This window comes from Lolium perenne, chromosome 1 (assembly GCF_019359855.2).
Source record: "Lolium perenne isolate Kyuss_39 chromosome 1, Kyuss_2.0, whole genome shotgun sequence".
Lineage (NCBI taxonomy): Eukaryota > Viridiplantae > Streptophyta > Magnoliopsida > Poales > Poaceae > Lolium > Lolium perenne.
The window spans coordinates 143,460,860-143,467,624 of record NC_067244.2 but is presented as its reverse complement, the minus strand read 5'-3'; the positions used below and the strand labels follow the sequence as shown (position 1 = coordinate 143,467,624).

The window sequence follows — 6,765 nt, the reverse complement described above, 5'->3', positions numbered from 1 at the left end:
GGGTAAGTATTTATGGTTAGGTTTAGGTTTAGGGTTTAGGGTTAGGGTTAGGGTTTATGATGCATGCTTCTGCAGCTCCGGCGTCGTGGTTTAGGGATTTAGAGGGGTTTAGGGCTCGAAGCCTCCCCAGTTTAGGGTTTAGGGTTTAGGGGAGCTACTTTTGCACCATTAGACCTTGCACCACACTTTGACACATATCATAGGTCCACATGCAAGGTTTGGTGGGGTTACGGTGCTCCGGCGGTCGTTATCCCCTCCTCCCCAAAACAATGAACGTGTGCCCCGGCGGGTCTACCCCCCTAGATTTCTCCGCGCGAGGTTCCACCAATATACCTTTTCATAGGTTTAGGTTTGTTTAGTCCATGGACATATGGAAAACCATGTGTGGCACCCTTTGGCACAGTCTAGCCCCCGATATACCCGCGGCGGGACACTTCACCGTACACGTCCGGGAATGTTAAGTGTTATCGCCCGAAGGTGAGGGATGTCGACTGGGATCCATGCCATGCACCATTTGGTGAATTACACCTTGCATCACACTTTGACACATATCATAGGTCCACATGCAAGGTTTGGTGGGGTTCCGGTGCTCCGGCGGTCGTTATCCCCTCCTCCCCCCAAAACAGCGGAACGCGTGCCCCGGCGGGTCTACCCCCCTAGATTTCTCCGCGCGAGGGTGCACCAATGTAACTTTTCATTATTTTAGGTTTGTTTAGTACATATACACATGGAGAACCAAAGATTGGGACCCTTTGGCACATATACCAGCAGCTAGAGCCATTATCACACGATCGACGGTGTGCCTGATCTACTGGTTAGGGTTAGGTGTAGGGTTAGGGCTAGGGTTTAGGGGCTAGGGCTAGGGTTTAGGTTAAAGGGTAAGTATTTATGGTTAGGTTTAGGTTTAGGGTTTAGGGTTAGGGTTAGGGTTTATGATGCATGCTTCTGCAGCTCCGGCGTCGTGGTTTAGGGATTTAGAGGGGTTTAGGGCTCGAAGCCTCCCCAGTTTAGGGTTTAGGGTTTAGGGGAGCTACTTTTGCACCATTAGACCTTGCACCACACTTTGACACATATCATAGGTCCACATGCAAGGTTTGGTGGGGTTACGGTGCTCCGGCGGTCGTTATCCCCCTCCTCCCCCAAAACAGCGGAACGTGTGCCCCGGCGGGTCTACCCCCCTAGATTTCTCCGCGCGAGGTTCCACCAATATACCTTTTCATAGGTTTAGGTTTGTTTAGTCCATGGACATATGGAAAACCATGTGTGGCACCCTTTGGCACAGTCTAGCCCCCGATATACCCGCGGCGGGACACTTCACCGTACACGTCCAGGAATCTGTTAAGTGTTATCGCCCGAAGGTGAGGGATGTCAGACCGGGGATCCATGCCATGCACCATTTGGTGAATTACACCTTGCATCACACTTTGACACATATCATAGGTCCACATGCAAGGTTTGGTGGGGTTCCGGTGCTCCGGCGGTCGTTATCCCCTCCTCCCCCCAAAACAGCGGAACGCGTGCCCCGGCGGGTCTACCCCCCTAGATTTCTCCGCGCGAGGGTGCACGGCAGCGATGGCGACGCACGGCAAAGATGGCGACGCACGGCAAAGATCCCTCGCACGGCAGCGTCCGCAGCGCACGGCAGAGATGGCGACGCACGGCAAAGGGCGTTGCCGTGCAATCCGTCCATGCGCACGGCAAAGGCAGCTTTGCCGTCGAAGACTTTGCCGTGCAAACTATGCCGTGCGTGCACGCACGGCAAAGCCTTTGCCGTGCGTATAGGCCTCTTTGCCGTCCAATGGCTCGCACGGCAAAGCCTGTTTCTCCCGTAGTGCCTGAGGCATCTCACTTTCCTCATTTTCTTTTCCTTCGTTTTCTCTCACTGGGAGAGGGGAGAGGCCAAGGTCGCGGGGCGGCGGAGGCGGCGGGGCTTTTCTTCCACAGCGAGGTCGAGGTCACTCGGGGCGGCGGCGCTGCGGGGAGGTGGGGCTGCGGTGCGGCTCTGTTTCCTTCCACGGCGAGGCCGAAGTCACTCGGGCGTGGCAGGGCAGCGGGCCGGCGTTGCTGCGGGGAGGCGAGGCTTCCTTCCACGGCGGGGCGGTGGCTGGAGTTTTCGCCGCGGAGCAGGAGGCCGGAGTTGTTCGAGTCGAACTATGGGCTTGCGCGAAGGCAGAGGAGCTCCCGTCGTCCATGGCGAAGCTTCTAGCGAGTTGCCACTGTTTCGAGGAGGATGTAGGAGGATGCGTTGCCGGCGAGATTGGTATGCTTCTCTCAATTTGTTGCTCTCCTGATTTTGTTTTGAGTTCATCTACACCCCTGCAACTCTCGTCCATGCGTAGATCTGTGGTGCTATGTTTGATGCAGTTCATTTAGGTGTTTATGGTGATCGATCCCTATGTTTAGGTGTTTACGGCCTGAGCGCCATTTAGTTCATTTGTTCTAGATTTTTGTCTAGTTTCTAGTATCATTACCACAACAGCCTGAGCTTCTAAAAATGCAGTTACTGACAACTTAAAATACTTAAAATATATTCTGAACTGTATTATAGTGTTCTTTGTTCTGAACAACCCTACTCTGCTTTTTGTCGAACTGATTTGTTTACCTAGTTTTTGGTTAATTTCAGTAGGCACCCTGTCTAATCTAGACAGTCTGCTCATATGTAGTTCAATTGATTGCAGGGTATGATACTGCAGGATTAGGTTATAATAGTAACATTTCATCTTGATTACTATTTGTTTCATCGTTCATGATATGAGTAAAGTTCTGAATTGGATGTCGAATTTTGCAAGCTGCAGATGGTATGAAATTGCTGCCACTGAAAACTTAAAAATATTCTGAATTTAATTATCTTGTTCTTTTGTTCTGAACAGCCGACCCTGCTGCATTGTCGAGCACTGATTGTTAAGCTTCAGTGCATAGGGTCTGTGGTGTATAGCTTTTTTGGTTAATTCATCCACTGTGTAATGTAGTTTCAGTATCATGTTTTGGTGATGCTGTTAGGCCTTGATAGGCGTCTTTTTTTGTGGTCTTGATTTGTGAAGTGCCACTGCTGATGTACAATACTGTAATGTACTACATTGTTTTTGTGTTCTCTCCATTTTGGTCTGATTTTAGTTAGTCATTCTTTCTCTTTGATATGAATAAAATAGGTTTTTGTGTTGTTTGCTTTTGTCTAGGATGATTTTGTTCACCAGCTTCATCCCTGAGTGTATCGGAGGTGTCGAAAGCAGGCAGCCGTGGATGGTCAAGCGGTTGGTGAACAGCAAGGCAGTCGCGGATGGTCAAGTGGTTAGTGAATAGCAACATGCACTTTATTTTCGACTAAAAGCTACGGCAAAGAAGTTACGTTTGTTTGTACTGTAGAGGCACTAACGAACAATAGCATGAGATTTAAATTCTAGTAATAGCTTTTTGTGCATGCTTGGACATTACTTGTGACGAAAAGAGTGTTCGTTTTAAGCGAAACACTGGAGTTTCATTTCCTTTTATTTCACTAATATTTTCTCGCTTTTTTATCTGGGATCCATATGTTTCTTGCATTTGCACCTTTTTGTTGTTTTCATTGCTTTTTTTTTGCATTTTCCTTTTTTCGCTGGATTTGGTGGGGTAACTCCGCCTACGCCAAACAAAATTATAAGTTGGCTAGCCGGTTCCAAGCCGGGTAAAGGAGGAGGTTTCACCATTTTATGAGTTGTCTCTCATTCTGTCATTCATTTTCAATGTCCCTTATTTTCCTCTCTCATTTTCCATCTTTCATTCTCTCAGTTTTGCTCATTTTTATTAATTATTTCTAGCTCTGTATTTCTTCATTTGCTATCATTTTTTAGATCAGTCTTAAATTATTCTCTGTCACTCATTTCTTGATTCTTCAGTTGTTAATTTTGACTGATTAACTGGCCTCACTTGTGGTATTTCTTAAAGAATTTCCTGCTGATCATGTAAACAAGTAGAAAGAAGAAACTGTTCTAACTACTAGTTAGTACACATATGATACCTCTGAACTAAGAAAATATACTTAAGCAATTTGTGTGTTTTCTTGTCTTGATTCAGTGCAGTTTCATGTTCATTTAAAAAATTAGAGAGAGGGGTTCAGTTAACATCAAGTTTGGTTTGTAAGTCTCGACAAGAGAGAGGAGTACACTTGAGAGCTTCAGTTTTAGACTGCACTCAAGGGGAGTCTTGCTCTGCAGTTGTAACCTGACAAAAGTAGATGGTCTTTAAAAAGTCTATGCTGAGCCATAAATAGTGTGAGGCTATTACTTTACTTGACACATGCAAACTGGAAAATTAGTTTTCAGTTTCAGGTTTTAGCATGACTGCCGTAGCTAAATTCGAGAGCGTCGAGACACTGATGAAATCAAGTTAACAAATTACTTAAGTAGTTCAGTTTCAGTTTCAGTTTCAGGTTTCAGGTTTTAGCATGACCGAGCGTCGAGGCTTATTTCTAGCTCTGTATTTCTTCATTTGCTATCATTTTTTAGATCAGTCTTAAATTATTTAGCTCAGTCTTAGACATATTGCATTCCGCGACGCTCGGTCTTTTCTTCAGTTTATCTCTGTCTCAGATTTCATCAGTGTCTCTACTTGAGCTCTCAGTGTGTCTCAGTTACCCTCATTTTTCAGTTCTCAGACTGTAACCCTGTTACTTCAGTTTGCTTAATTTTCAGTCATTCCTTCTTAAGTCTTCAGTTTGTTCACTATTTCTTAAGTTTTCGTAAGTCTGGTTTCATCAGTGTCTCTGTCTTGAGTTAAATCTCAGTTTTTACCTCCGTCTCTCATTCTCCCTCACTCATTTCTTGATTCTTCAGTTTTGTTTTTTTCTTCATTTCCCCAATTTATCTCAGTTTTTACCTCCGTCTCTTATTCTCCGTCACTCATTTCTTGATTCTTCAGTTGTTAATTTTGACTGATTAACTGGCCTCACTTGTGGTATTTCTTAAAGAATTTCCTGCTGATCATGTAAACAAGTAGAAAGAAGAAACTGTTCTAACTACTAGTTAGTACACATATGATACCTCTGAACTAAGAAAATATACTTAAGCAATTTGTGTGTTTTCTTGTCTTGATTCAGTGCAGTTTCATGTTCATTTAAAAAATTAGAGAGAGGGGTTCAGTTAACGTCAAGTTTGGTTTGTAAGTCTCGGCAAGAGAGAGGAGTACACTTGAGAGCTTCAGTTTTAGACTGCACTCAAGGGGAGTCTTGCTCTGCAGTTGTAACCTGACAAAAGTAGATGGTCTTTAAAAAGTCTATGCTGAGCCATAAATAGTGTGAGGCTATTACTTTACTTGACACATGCAAACTGGAAAATTAGTTTTCAGTTTCAGGTTTTAGCATGACTGCCGTAGCTAAATTCGAGTTTCCAGTGCCTAGTTTAATGACTGCAGTAGCTAGAAAGAGTCACAAAAACCGATCGGTGGCAGCGGCATAGTAAGGCTGGTGACGTAATATCATCTTGCGTAGTTTTAGCTCATAGCTTCCTGGTGACAGGTGACATAGCCTTTTTTGAATACTTTGTAAAATACTGGACGTACATCTAAGACTAAACATGCTTAGTGTAGTGATGTTGCCGTACACAGTAGGTTTTGGTGGTTTTCACTACTTCCTAATAACATCAAGCGTTTACTTTGCAGATCCAACATAATTTTGGGGGAGATGTACAAGCTTGACCTAGAAAACGAGAGAAAAGAGGATCCGGGAAGCAGTAGGGGTGAGGTGGAGAAGTGAAGTACATGTCCTGAGAGTGTATGATGTACAGAGGGTTGCCTAGATTCATCTGCACACTCCATTGAGCCGTAGTTCTCATTCCCGTCCATCTTGGATGTGGATCGGTCTTGTTTCTTGCCGGATCTCTTTTGTTCCCTCCTCTTTTTTCTGATTTCCTGTGTGGTGCCCGTCGTTTGCTGGAGACAGGATGCACCTGGTAGAACAGGCCAACGGAAATAGAAGGCCCAGTTTTCTGTTTAATGTACAAGGTCCTGACCCAGATCACTGTTTCCTGTGGGTCCACATTTTTTGTCTAGTTTTTATGCACCAGAGCCCAGTTCAAAAAAAGGCTCATGTATAAATAAGGGGCTGATGCAAAAAAAGCCAGGAAAAACCGGACTGATTTTTTGGCAAATGATTCATGCCGAAGGGAATGAGGCCGATGTAGCCGAACGGATGAATGAGTACTACTGAGAGAAATCTGACTTGAAGTGAATTGCATTTTCATCTAGGTGATGGTTAGACACTCCCAAGATTAAACTGCGAGGGTACAACGTGCCGGTAAAGACTCGGATTGTTGTATTTGAGTCGTGCCTATGTACGCTTGAGCAAGAGTCACGCTCTAACCAAACCACGTTGGATTCGATTAGGGACTTCGGGCCTAAAAAAGTTGGCCCATATGTGACACCAGTCGGTCACCTATTGCAATTTAATAGTAAAGATGTATCTTCTTCTTTTGAGTGCACTTTCAGATATCTTTGTATCACTGTTAAACTAATGTTCTTCTGAAAATGTAGTGGAAACTATCCATGTCTATTTTTGCTGCTTTCCATTAATGTTATATATGGTGATAATTACGTACAACGGAAAGCAATTATGTGAATATATATGCTCCAACAGCTATACCAGTCGCACTATTATTCTGACTGGATCAGGTATGGCTTAAAATAAATATGCTCTGGCAGTTAGATTAGTGCACTTGAATAGGCCATTTTGTCTGCAGTTATTTGTTCAGGAATGTAATATGTACCATTCAAATCTTATTAAGTATTTGAACCGGC

General features: G+C 44.3%; 1 long non-coding RNA gene across 1 annotated transcript; it reads left to right on the top strand.

Moving 5' to 3' along the window:
- Window positions 1-1,840: 1,840 nt before the first annotated feature.
- Window positions 1,841-6,165, top strand: LOC127306606 (uncharacterized). The gene is made up of 3 exons (XR_007854742.2): window positions 1,841-2,260; window positions 3,177-3,288; window positions 5,632-6,165. It is a non-coding gene; the product is annotated as an uncharacterized lncRNA (long non-coding RNA).
- The last annotated feature ends 600 nt before the right edge of the window (window positions 6,166-6,765 follow it).